This window comes from Mercenaria mercenaria, chromosome 6, assembly GCF_021730395.1.
Source record: "Mercenaria mercenaria strain notata chromosome 6, MADL_Memer_1, whole genome shotgun sequence".
Classification (NCBI taxonomy): domain Eukaryota; kingdom Metazoa; phylum Mollusca; class Bivalvia; order Venerida; family Veneridae; genus Mercenaria; species Mercenaria mercenaria.
In genome coordinates this window covers 1,727,998-1,742,157 of record NC_069366.1, presented here as the reverse complement: position 1 = coordinate 1,742,157, position 14,160 = coordinate 1,727,998, and the positions used below count along the sequence as shown (strand labels likewise).

Here is a 14,160-nt window from a genome sequence, read left to right as displayed (position 1 = left end):
AATGTTATAATTTGTATCCTTTCTTGGAAACAACATTTTATTTCATTGATCACTAATTTGCAAGATCTTACTTTTATTGTGCATCTTTAACATTTAATCAAGCAGTAAGCTTTGTCAACAGAATCGCACAGAACGCATGCCATTTTTTTATTTTAGGTAATAGCAAAGGATGTGTGTAAATTATCATTCTAACATGGATTGATTTGATTTCCAGTTAAACAAAGAAGAAAACCAAGCTCTGTATATTCTGCGATAAACAACGGTTGACGCGCGAGAACTTTATGACGTCAATTATGACGTCAAATTGCTACATGACGTCCGATACATTACTCCTCGCGTAAATGAAGTCCAGCATAATATTTATTAAAATATATCAATGAGCATGTCAGAATGAAAACAATCAAGGCCTTCTTGTGATTTATCGTCTAATTTACCACGTTTCATCGTTCAGATGCTTCAGTATTTAACCACTCGGGCTAACGCCCTCGTGGTTCAATTCCTACGCATCTGAACTCTGAACCGTGGTGAATCAGACGATAAACCACTCGAAGGCCTTGATTATTTGTTAAATATAAAATGAATAACAGTAAAAAAGGTAAATCTTTGTGTTTATAATTCAAAAGGGCATAAATGGCCAACTGAGCAAAAGTAATAAAGTTTAATCAGATATCTTTCTTATGTAAAGACGTAGCATCAAAATATTTTAAGACAATAAAAATACAATAGGTACACAACGTTATCAACAACTTGGTGGTTGCCTTCTTTTGAAAAAGTTTCTAACTGTACGTGCAAAGCACCATAGTGATATATTTAGAAAAAAAAGACCTTGATTCGACCAAAACTTCGTGGTAATTTAGGAAACGGGATGTGAGATACGATACACTGTGAGATACACTGTCGGATAGAGATGTTTGTGCTGTTTAAAAACTTGGTTACCTTTAAATGTCACTTACTTCGCATTTTCCATGAAATTTTGCACTGTGGCTGCCAGTTTTTCCTTGCTAATCATCATTTGAGACCAGTTGTTTACCCCCACAAAGATAAATCTCCGGTGCTTTATTTATAAGCATTTAAAATCCGATACAAGCCATTGAAGTAAAACAATTGACGTCATTATAATCAAAATGCAATGGTGCACATATACAATTTAAGTTTGAAGTGTAACACTACAACAAAAGCTAAGACCTGTGTCAATTGCAATTAGAGTGAACATGGAATACCTTGTTTGACAATAATTATTACAGATGCTTGAACTTGATTATTAATAAGCTAATATAAAGAAGGTAAAGGTTTTTCTCAATGTTATCATTTTTGTATAAATAATTATGAAATGAAAAAGATTTTTGATCGCTAAGGCATTTGTTACAATAACAAGCAATATTATATCTGATATGAATGTTGATTGGGTTCTGAAACAATAACAAATATCCAGATGCATGGTACTTAAGTAACATATAGATGGGATAAATTTACTTATTAATTATTTGAAAACAAAAAAGTTGATTTAATGAATAATGGTTATAAAAATATTTTATGCAGACTAATTCATGGTTTCAGCCAAACTACTAATTCGTGCGCTTTTCGAATCGTAGTATAGTAAAGCTTCGGAATTCATACAAATTAGCCTCCAGTTAATAAATAATGGTTTCAAAGTCTAAAACAGGGTACATTGATATAGTGTTGGTATGCTGATAGATTTTTTTAACTATCACAACAGCAATATTGAAGTGTAGTGTGGCGGTGGTAAAATGTTTCCCCGTACTTGGACTCAGGGTTGTAATATTGTCTGGTCCTTTGGCATCATGGAGTTCAATTCCTATTATTATATTAAAAAGAGTTCCGCTTAAGTCGGTGCTAGGGGGCGTGAGAGGTGTTGCACGTTTCTTTACCTCTCATTCAAACAAACTCAATCAAACCGAGTCTGCTATTATTTTGCTTAGATGCAGACATTATCGGTAGATCTAAAACAACTCAAATTTATATTTAAAAATGATAAAAAGGTAGAAAGTTTAAGCGGATTTTACGTATCCGTTAACACTTAGCTTTTCAAAGAATGCCAAAAGTTATACATATTTTTTTGTTTTGAAATCGTATTGAATCATTATTTCATAATGAAATATTTCTAGTGTAAACCATCTGCACATAAATGCATAAGACATGTATTGTTTGCAAGAGAACTTTATTGTGTGACATTGATACACTCCTCTGATTCCTAAATGTTTGTTTGTAAAACATGTTTTCATAATTTCTTTAGAAAAAAGCTTTCGATAAAATCTTTCCTTTCCATTAGCGTAAAAATTTTTTTTAAAGTAAACAATATATTTGGTATAATTTCTTTTATTTAAAACAATGTCAAAACTTGCAGAACGCCTAGTATGACTTTTTATCGAAAAAGGTATGTGCGATTACAAGTATCTTTTTAATAGACCATTTTGAAATACAGTTAAAAAGCTGAAACTGTATTCAATAGATAGGTCAGTGTCAAAGCCTTTTAACTTTTAAGTTAGGTACATAGGTCTAAGATTAATTTGTTCATGATATTACTACTTTCAACTGAAATATGGACATTTTTGCATAGTTATTAGTACATGTATACAAATATTAACGGAAATATAGATATTACAAATCAAACTGCCCAGATGTAAATTGAAAATTGCCGTGATAATTAACTTGCAACTACTTCTTTTTCTTGTTAAAATCACCAACATCAATTATCTTATATTTCACATGCATTTCAATAATTTTAAAAATAAAAATAATAATGATAATAATAATAATAATGATCAAATGTAGCGATTGTCTCCTTCTTGAAAAGAACTCCCAAAAGTCTTTTGGTCGTTTCTTTTTAAGATTCTCAATTTAAGGAAGGTCGATCAAACATTTACATTTTTACTTAAAATTTAAACATTCAATCAATGTGGTCATAATAATATTTTCAAAATTGATGTTTATATTACCAACAGTTTTTTTAGTATATTGTCATTTATCACATGAATATTATTTTTTTTTACAACTCGTTCCTTATTTTACAGGAAGTGTCAGTGATTATTTTTTCGTGTAAATGTATTTTGTTCATAAATTTTGTGCTCCTTCGACATAGGTTCACAGACGTCATAAAGATTTATTTATCAATTATTTGAATTTGACATCTATATACTTGCTATATGAAACAGGCCTAATGATTTATTGTGAGATAAATAAGACGATTATATCGCGAAGACAAGTTGCAGAGCGTGTAAACGGATTACCAATATCGTTCATTAAAACAATTAGAACGCCTCAACAACAAATAAATTAAATGCAAAACTGCGCCTTTTTTATTTTATTCAAAATAGGACAATGCACCGACCGCACAGAACAATAATTTCTGTTGTAAATTAAGCCGTTAAATGTTTAAATTGACAAAAGACTCAAACACCGTATGTGATTCGATAATTAAGGTTTTATAAAATATAGATATATTTTTTAAAATTTATTTACAGCATGACTGCGTTTATTTAAGAATTTTGTCCATATCAGAAAATCTTTTCAACTGCCTGTAATAACTAGGACAATGGTCCAGTAGCAATTTTATGTGCTGTCCATTTGTCTAACTGCGTCTGCGTTTTATATGTGCATATGTCTTACTTCACACACACTCGCACGCACGCACGCACGCAGATATACATACTTACATACAGGCTGCGTTCTCGAGAACTAACATGCATAATTATATTATAAATGGCATAGTTATAATTCAGCTGATATAAACAAGTAACTGTAAGATATACTTTTTACACTTATATTTAAAAGATGTTAGGGAACATGTGGAGCGAACTTCATTTGGTATTGAATTCCAAATATTTGCACCCTTGTAAGAAAAGGTTTTTTACCATAATTTGTACGATGTATAGATATAAATATGTCAATATGAGAAGCGGAGCTTAGATTGTAAGTTTCATTGCTGGAAAAGGTTAAAATTTCAGATATATATATGAAGTCACATAAGAGTAACACAAAATGCTGGCGTAAACATATAGAAAGTAAAGCAACAAGAGAAACACCTTAACAAGCCAGAATACAAGTATAAAAACAGATCAGTCCAAATGAGCTTTAAGAACGGCATCCTGTCACGTGAGGCACAATCAAAGGGTTGAACATCAAACATGTGGTGTGTCTCAAAGAATTATTAGACGATATACCATAAGCCTTTGCGCCCGAGTGGTTTATTCATTGGATTAGTATTTTGTACATTTTATCAAGTCGTTCGTTCGAACCCACTAGAGTCATATTTTAGAACCATATTTACTACTTGTACATTTTAAGCTATTATCACAAATTAAAAACTTCATTCTTCAAACAGCCCTTGTGATACGGACATCTCAAATAGAGTCCCGGTGAGGAATGAAAAATCAGACAGAGACTTATTTGAAATCTGATTTTTACTAAAATCGCTTACATTTGTTTTCTGATACAATTTTTTATTTCTTAAACTGTGTAGTATTTCTGTTAGATATCTATTTCATTTCACTGACAACATTTTGCTTAATAAAAGGATCATCACAAACAATAAAGGGCTTGTTTGTTTTTGTTACATGAAAATGATATTTTTTTTAGTTTTCATCAAATTACATTTTGTAAAATTATAAGGCAATTTTGCATATAAAAAGGCAGTATACACGAGTCATCTATTGTTTAAATTTGGTGATTTTTAAAATAGGGGTCTGGATGACATTATCTTGAATTTGAATATGTATGAATTACTCATTCTTTTTTTGTCTGTACACATGCTTCAAATACCTATAGATAGTGTTTGAGAATTCTAAATTTTGCCTTTTATGAACCATAAGGCAATAAAAATACCAAACTATTTTTGTTTATCTAAATGGCAGATCTAAAGTAATTATAAGACTACAAAAGGATAATAGATTGTTCTGATATACGTTAGTTATGTATAAATAATGCATGATTAAGATTGATTAGTTTTCCATACAGTATACATGTTCTTTTAAAATGGCCATAGTTTGCATTTTTTTCTCAGTAAAGTTATAAGTTAACGCATTCATAAAACCAAAGTCAATGACATGGAAACAGTTTTTAAAAGACATTTGAGAGACAGCGTCAAAATTACATTTTCATAGGTCTACAAAGTTGAGATACTTTTACACCAGACATATATGGCATATTTTGACAGTTCCATACAATCATAGAAACATACTTTGGGTCAAAGATCTGTATTCTGTATTTTTCTGAACATCAGACATATAGGTCTTTATATCTTAGTATTTTATTAAATACATGTATAAGTAAAATCATAAAAGTGGAATTTGACATTTTATTTAAATTTTACTGACAAAAGTATGTCAAGTAAGGACCATTCTGAAATCTACTCCGTTTCAGTAAGAAATAAATATGTTTGTCTATCAATTGTTAAAATATAAACAGAACAGAACAGAACAGAACAGAACAGAACAGAATATACCTTTTATTATTATACACAGATTACAAAACATACATTTTGTAATAACAAGTGAAAAATAAACAAATATACAAAGGTGGACATGGAACAATGTCGATGTGGGGATTGTGACCACAGATTTCAAAAAAGAATATTTAAATATGGAAGTAAAAAGGAATGTCTTCACATTGGTTTCTAACAATATTAATGGACCAGTGTGCTTACGTTTGAGTTACTAATTGTAATGATTATTATAGGCAGGCAAAAAGAAAACTTTCATTGAAACAGGTTAGAACATACAGAACGGAAATTTGTTATTTATAGCTCCTCATAGTAATAAATCAACAAAAATATGTTAATGTTTAGTTGATGAGAATTTTTATTAATAACTTAAAATGAAATAGGGGCCTCCGTGGCCGAGTGGTTAGAGTCGTTGACTTCAAACCATTTGCCCCTCATCGATGTAGGTTCGAAACCTCATTTGAGGCGTAGAATTCTTCACGTGAGGAAGCCATCCAGCTGGCTTACGGAAGGTCGGTGGTTCTACCCAGGTGCCCGCTCGTGATGAAATTATGTACGGAGGGGCACCTGGGGTCTTCCTCCACCATTAAAGCTGGAAAGTCGCCATATGACATAAAATTGTGTCGGTGCGACGTTAAACCCAACAAAATAAATAAATAAAATGAAATATAATCTTTGAATGAAATACTGATGAAATATTAATGGTAAATCATAACACAACACTAAGCTACTACAGTAAGAAACAAGATTGTGGAGCCGCCGTAGCGCAGTGGGAGCGCGTCCGCCTTGAGATCGAATGGTCCCGGGTTCGATCCCGGCCACTGCCTTGGTGGTAGTGTCCTTAGGCAAGACACTTTAATTCCACATTGCCTCTCTCTCTCTCTCTGATCTTACAGGTTGGTTCCATCTGGAATGAGTCTCGAGAGCCATTAATATAAGTTGTAAGAACTTGTTTGGCAATCGAGAATAAATAAATTAGTATAAACTAACAAGATTTTATACTGATAATATGCGTATTTTAAAATTTCAAAGCGTGAGTGATAGATAGAAAAATTGTCAATTTAAATTATTTAATTCACAATTTACGAATTACAACATTTCGTAGCATAGGAATGCATCACTGAATGGTCAGTTTTTGGACTGTTTGACATATAGCCTAATCAAAAATGTTTTAATAGCCCTTACGTGTAATAGGAAAAAGTTTTTATCGAGAAATTCATATATTTAAACTGTAAATTCCAGAACAAATTTATATTGCCTTATTCTGTGCATCAGTGCAATGTATAGAATGAACATTTTATCCATGAGTTTCAAAACTGATGAAAAGTAGTAAAAACCTCGATTTGCTGCGACTGACTGTCGGCTTTTGATGACTAGTATTATACCAATTGAATATGAAAGTTCTGAAACCCACCCTAAATATGAATAACTGTCTTAAAACTTCCATTTGAGACTACACATTATTTTTTTACAAAAAACTACTAGAATTACTGTAATGTTATTTATATTATCATCATTATCATTATTATACTATTATTAGTACACTACAATTACAAAGAACATTTTTAATGTTTATATAAGTTAAAGGGGCTTTATTACTTACTATTTAGATATAAGGCAATGAACGTATGCAATTATTTGGATGACATGTAAATACCAAACTGTTTATCATCCTTTTTGGCAAAAGATCTTTTCAAAATAAGCACATTTTGCGAATTCTTTTTGAGAACGCCTTTTTTTATAATCTTATCTTTGTATAAATGTCAACCTAAAGAGATGCAATTTTTTGATAAATTGCCAAATGTCACAAAGTTCTCCTCGGCAGGTGTTAATTTCATAGTTGTATTAAGTCGCAGTAATCAATAAGAATTGAATAAGATCAAGTTATGGTCTATGCACTTGAAGAGCATTATATACCGCTTAGTGTAGCAGTAAACAAATGTTTTCAAAACATACAATATGTAACGTCATGAGATTGTAAAATACAAAGGCGCACTTGTCTTGAAATACGAGTAAATATTAAATATTATTGCAAAATACAATGGCGCACTGTTCGAGTTCAGACTTTGGAAGAAATACTTATCTACACGGCAAAACAGACGTTACTTTAAATTTTTCCTTTTGACAAATGTAATTTGAGAAGTCCTTTGGAAACAAAATGATAGTTTCAAAATATAACTTTGTTTATAACAACAAAAATATTTAAAGGCCAAGATTCTGGCAGCGGGCCAAGAGTTGTATGCCATCATAAGCACAGTTGGGGGCTAATGACTTGCACAGAATGGTTCCAATAAACAAAGGTCACCTATCATTTGGCAGTCAATCAACATTATAACTGTATCTATTAGATTTAAGAGGAAACAGTAAAGCTATTTTATAATCAAACTTTTATTTAATGAATATATGATAACATCAAAAATCATATATATATATATATATATATATATATATATATATATATATATATATATATATATATATATATATATATATATATATATATTTGGCATTTTCTTATTATAAGAAAAATGTTTGTTTTTCAAAGATTATAATAAAAACGAAACTTAAAAACCGAAGTTTTCATGTTTTTATTTTTTTTTCAAGTTCTATCTGGTTTATGTTGACAACCTTGAACAGTTTATCTTTAAACAGTTATAAATCCGATTAACATTTGCTTGAGATGCGCACAAATTCAAAATTTTATTTGATTTTTATTAACACATGTAAACTGTAATATTTTACTGCATTCTGAATACTTAAACGGACATCTGTCTAAGACTGAAAACCCCATTTGCATTTCAGTACTATCAAATAAAGCACATCATACAATTTATTTTTGAAACTGAAAATTCAATACATAATACTTTGATTTCATCCCATTAAATGATATTCCAATTACACGTTTATGATAAAAAGATTGAACTATTATTGTAACTATTGTATGTAAATATAAAGGTAAGATCGTTTTAACTGGTATAACATTTTACATTATTATGATGTTTGCAGTTGCTGTTTGTCAATAGAACTTTATTATCGAATTTTCACAATCTCTGTGGTTCGTTATAATAATAATAATAATAATAATTGTTACTATTATCATTATCATTATTATTATTATTATTGCTATTATCATAAGTCTTATCATAAATTATTATCATCATTATACTTATGATTATTTCTAATATTATCATTCTACATTCACAGAAGGAATATTTATTTCTTTCAACTCTATTATACACTTCGTCATGGTCTTTTGGGGACTTTGCTCTCTAATTAATTCCCGTTACGTAATCGCTGATAAGCAGAAGATAAAGTTGAAGTTGTTTATTGAATTTGTTGAGGGACACTTATATGGTAATGGATCTAGGACTTTGCTCTCTAATTAATTACTGTAACATAATCGCTGAAAAATAGAAGATAAAGTTAGAGTGGTAGTGAATCTATGACTTTAAGTAAAGTGCACTGCAACAATACAAACATCAGCTATATGCACGTCTTGTTGAAAAAAACCTTGTAAAATAATCAAAGAAATATTGTGTTACAGGAGTGAACATGTACATTTCGTTGTGGTAGTTCTTGCTTATATAGTCGCGAACACTAGTGTAAAATCTAAACTTGCATCCATATCTGTTTAAATTAATTTTATTTCTGTTGTTTTAACACAATAAAACATTCAGAAAATAATTTAATCCTTCTTCTTTTTTCAGTCTTTTTTTAATTTGAACCCTGTTGCAGTTGCGTTATCTCAAAAGTGGCTATTACCTTATATTTATTTTAGTTTCAAACGTATAAGCATAGCACTCTACTTCGGGAGTACATGTATTACAAATAATAGTCCTATTATTGTGATATCACCTTTTAGGTACTATTAATTGTGAAAGTGATTCACCTAGTGGGGATAACTAATAGTTTTACACGGCCTTAGTTAAAAATAAGGGTGATTGTCCTTTATCTATCAATCATTTCTACACTGGATAAGCAAGTATGGAAATTATTATATTTTTACCTGTATCATAATGTCGACTATTTAGATAATAGGTGAAACTACTGAAATCTCCCGTGCGTCTGTATGTAACTAGTATTTCAGTAACCAATTCTGGGAATAGATAGAAACTTCACACACTTGTTTGATTCCATAACTCTGTTTTGTTTCTGACAATATTATGCCCCTTTTTCGACTTAGCAATTTTTGGTTAGGTTGTTTCAAGCTAGTATCTCAGTACCCACTAATGTGAATGGATTTAAACTTCACACAGTTTATTGTCATTATCTGACACGCATTGCACAGTTTTCATAACTCTATTTTATCCTTTTACAAAATCATGCCCCTTTTTTACATCGCAATTTTGTTTGTTTAGTATTGTATGTAAGCTGGTAGCTCAATGCCCCTCAATCGGAATGAATTGAAACTTCATACAATTATCCACTGTGATGAACTTACATGTATTGAACAAGTTCCATTACCCTGTTTTTATAAAATTGGACCCCTTTTTCGACTTATATTAATTCATTGACAAGGCTATTGAATAGTCGAGTATTGCTGTCCTAAGACAACTCTTGTTTTATCCTTCAAATTTATTATACACGAGGCTCATTTTCGTATTCTTGTAGTGTACATAATGAATAGTCATGTTATAAGCCAGAGTATTCTGTAGAAGAAGAGAATAGTGCAGGTAACCCAAAACAAAGCAAGAGCTTTCATGTAAATACAAATTCAGTTGGTGCCAAAAAGCTAGTGTGATTAGTATATGCTGCTTCTAATCATCAAATGTACCAGGCATTCCTAACACTTTTTTTAAATAGCAAAAACGGGATCGCGAAAGAAAGTCACAAATGAAAATTCTACAGTTTTGTCAATAAATTCCACATAATATCATATATGACCTAATTTTGAACCTTATCCACTTTCACTTAAAAAATGGAAAATTATAAATAAAACACATGAAGTACATAACAAATTCCTGGGTCAAATGAATAAAAGAACTACAATTAAATCTATTTGTGACATGAATCTTTGTATTGTTTTAGATAATCTTCTACATTAGCGCCTTTCTAATATTTTTCACATTTAGATTTAAATTTAACTTTCAATGAGTTGTAACACATCCTTACCATGACGGCCATATCTAAACACGTAGTAGATATTCTAGAGACCTACCATAAACCTTCTTTACTGAAGGGAAACAATAATCTTGTTTATAGAATGTTATTTGATATTTTAATCTTAATTGTACCCAAGATATTTCAATGCAACGGAAAAGTAACAAATCTGTTACCTGAAAAACAAACAAGATAACACAGTTACGCATCGAACAGTCCTCACATGCTTTCTCTGATTTTCTCATATTGTGGCATATATCTATAGGCACTAGCGACTGTTCTTTTCCCATAAGTAACTTTACCAAGTTATTTCACCATATGAAATTCTGTAGGTTTCATGGTTATTATATCTTCTGTTTGTTAACAAGTTTCCCTGCAGAAAATGTCACAATTCCCCTAGGACATTTCTTGATTCGATCAATATTTCCACTGACAAATTAAATCTCTACTTGCAGCAATTATGAATGTTGTTTTTTTCATATTTAAATGTAAAAAACTGCATGGTTTGAAGGAAAGTACCTAGTCACCTTAACCTACAATAACGTTTTAGCATAGTTTTAAGGAGGACAGTGCCTAGTCACCCAAACATACAATAACGTTTTAGCATAGTTTTAAGGAGGACAGTGCCTAGTCACCCAAACCTACAATAACGTTTTAGCATAGTTTTAAGGAGGACAGTACCTAGTCACCCAAACCTACAATAACGTTTTAGCATAGTTTTAAGGAGGACAGTGCCTAGTCACCCAAACCTACAATAACGTTTTAGCATAGTTTTAAGGAGGACAGTACCTAGTCACCCAAACCTACAATAACGTTTTAGCATAGTTTTAAGGAGGACAGTGCCTAGTCACCCAAACCTACAATAACGTTTTAGCATAGTTTTAAGGAGGACAGTATCTAGTCACCCAAACCTACAATACCGTTTTAGCATAGTTTTAAGGAGGACAGTATCTAGTCACCCAAACCTACAATAACGTTTTAGCATAGTTTTAAGGAGGACAGTGCCTAGTCACCCAAACCTACAATACCGTTTTAGCATAGTTTTAAGGAGGACAGTGCCTAGTCACCCAAACATACAATAACGTTTTAGCATAGTTTTAAGGAGGACAGTGCCTAGTCACCCAAACCTACAATAACGTTTTAGCATAGTTTTAAGGAGGACAGTGCCTAGTCACCCAAACCTACAATTAACGTTTTAGCATAGTTTTAAGGAGGACAGTAGCCTAGTCACCCAAACTACAATAACGTTTTAGCATAGTTTTAAGGAGGACAGTGCCTAGTCACCCAAACTACAATAACGTTTTAGCATAGTTTTAAGGAGGACAGTACCTAGTCACCCAAACCTACAATACGTTTTAGCATAGTTTTAAGGAGGACAGTAGCCTAGTCACCCAAACCTACAATACGTTTTAGCATAGTTTTAAGGAGGACAGTGCCTAGTCACCCAAACCTACAATAACGTTTTAGCATAGTTTTAAGGAGGACAGTGCCTAGTCACCCAAACCTACAATAACGTTTTAGCATAGTTTTAAGGAGGACAGTGCCTAGTCACCCAAACCTACAATAACGTTTTAGCATAGTTTTAAGGAGGACAGTACCTAGTCACCCAAACCTACAATACCGTTTTAGCATAGTTTTAAGGAGGACAGTACCTAGTCACCCAAACCTACAATAACGTTTTAGCATAGTTTTAAGGAGGACAGTGCCTAGTCACCCAAACCTACAATACCGTTTTAGCATAGTTTTAAGGAGGACAGTACCTAGTCACCCTAACCTACAATACCGTTTTAGCATAGTTTTAAGGAGGACAGTGCCTAGTCACCCAAACCTACAATAACGTTTTAGCATAGTTTTAAGGAGGACAGTACCTAGTCACCCAAACCTACAATAACGTTTTAGCATAGTTTTAAGGAGGACAGTACCTAGTCACCCAAACCTACAATAACGTTTTAGCATGTTTTAAGGAGGACAGTGCCTAGTCACCCAAACCTACAATACCGTTTTAGCATGTTTTAAGGAGGACAGTGCCTAGTCACCCAAACCTACAATACGTTTTAGCATAGTTTTAGGAGGACAGTGCCTAGTCACCCAAACCTACAATACGTTTTAGCATAGTTTTAAGGAGGACAGTACCTAGTCACCTAACCTACAATACCGTTTTAGCATAGTTTTAAGGAGGACAGTACCTAGTCACCCAAACCTACAATAACGTTTTAGCATAGTTTTAAGGAGGACAGTACTAGTCACCCAAACCTACAATACGTTTTAGCATAGTTTTAAGGAGGACAGTGCCTAGTCACCCAAACCTACAATAACGTTTTAGCATAGTTTTAAGGAGGACAGTGCCTAGTCACCCAAACCTACAATAACGTTTAGCATAGTTTTAAGGAGGACAGTGCCTAGTCACCCAAACCTACAATAACGTTTTAGCATAGTTTTAAGGAGGACAGTACCTAGTCACCAACCTACAATACCGTTTTAGCATAGTTTTAAGGAGGACAGTGCCTAGTCCCCAAACTACAATAACGTTTTAGCATAGTTTTAAGGAGGACAGTACCTAGTCACCTTAACCTACAATAACGTTTTAGCATAGTTTTAAGGAGGACAGTACCTAGTCACCCAAACCTACAATAACGTTTTAGCATAGTTTTAAGGAGGACAGTACCTAGTCACCCAAACCTACAATAACGTTTTAGCATAGTTTTAAGGAGGACAGTACCTAGTCACCCAAACCTACAATAACGTTTTAGCATAGTTTTAAGGAGGACAGTACCTAGTCACCTTAACCTACAATAACGTTTTAGCATAGTTTTAAGGAGGACAGTACCTAGTCACCCAAACCTACAATAACGTTTTAGCATAGTTTTAAGGAGGACAGTGCCTAGTCACCCAAACCTACAATAACGTTTTAGCATAGTTTTAAGGAGGACAGTGCCTAGTCACCCAACATACAATAACGTTTTAGCATAGTTTTAAGGAGGACAGTACCTAGTCACCCAAACCTACAATACGTTTTAGCATAGTTTTAAGGAGGACAGTACCTAGTCACCCAAACCTACAATAACGTTTTAGCATAGTTTTAAGGAGGACAGTACCTAGTCACCCTAACCTACAATAACGTTTTAGCATAGTTTTTGAGGAGGACAGTACCTAGTCACCTTAACCTACAATAACGTTTTAGCATAGTTTTAAGGAGGACAGTGCCTAGTCACCCAAACCTACAATAACGTTTTAGCATGTTTTAAGGAGGACAGTACCTAGTCACCCAAACCTACAATACGTTTTAGCATAGTTTTAAGGAGGACAGTACCTAGTCACCCAAACCTACAATAACGTTTTAGCATAGTTTTAAGGAGGACAGACCTAGTCACCCAAACCTACAATACGTTTTAGCTTGTTTTAAGGAGGACAGTACCTAGTCACCCAAACCTACAATAACGTTTTAGCATAGTTTTAAGAGGACAGTACCTAGTCACCCAAACCTACAATACCGTTTTAGCATAGTTTTAAGGAGGACAGTGCCTAGTCCCCCAAACCTACAATACCGTTTTAGCATAGTTTTAAGGAGGACAGTACCTAGTCACCAAACCTACAATAACGTT

At 32.6% G+C, this 14,160-nt stretch overlaps 1 protein-coding gene across 2 annotated transcripts in view; it reads left to right on the top strand.

Moving 5' to 3' along the window:
* Nucleotides 1-1,126: 1,126 nt before the first annotated feature.
* LOC123549739 (deoxynucleoside triphosphate triphosphohydrolase SAMHD1-like) overlaps nucleotides 1,127-14,160 on the top strand; it is a 48,888-nt gene continuing 35,854 nt past the window's right edge. For both annotated transcript variants that reach the window (XM_053544951.1, XM_053544950.1), the window contains exon 1: nucleotides 1,127-1,283. The gene's annotated coding sequence lies outside the window, so the exon portion shown is untranslated. The remainder of the gene's footprint in view (nucleotides 1,284-14,160) is intronic.